Genomic DNA, 406 nt, shown 5'->3' with positions numbered 1-406 from the left:
CGATTCGTTCATTCCCTCCTTCAGGCTGGATCTGATTTTAATATGCTGATGACATTTTTCTATTAGGCCTGTGAACTTCTCGGATTTAAATTATATGCTTTTGTGAACATTCATCACTCTTGCTTTAACAACTGATTGCAAAGTGGCATGGAGATATCCTGGAAAATTATATTTACTTCACTTACTTTTACATATTGTCATTTGCACGATTTACTATCCCATAACACTAATTATTCCTCGATATCATTTACATACCACTTTACCATTTACTAGAAAATGAAAGTTTATATACAGTCTCAGTACGTTATCAATTTTTTTAAATGAATAATGATAAAAAAAAATGCAACAATCTATCAATCTCTCTATAATGATCCGTCAATATCCACTGAATCATCGAACTCTCTCG

The sequence above is a fragment of the Penaeus monodon genome, chromosome 25, assembly GCF_015228065.2.
Source record: "Penaeus monodon isolate SGIC_2016 chromosome 25, NSTDA_Pmon_1, whole genome shotgun sequence".
NCBI classification, from domain to species: Eukaryota; Metazoa; Arthropoda; class Malacostraca; order Decapoda; family Penaeidae; genus Penaeus; species Penaeus monodon.
Note: the sequence above shows the minus strand (reverse complement) of the source record.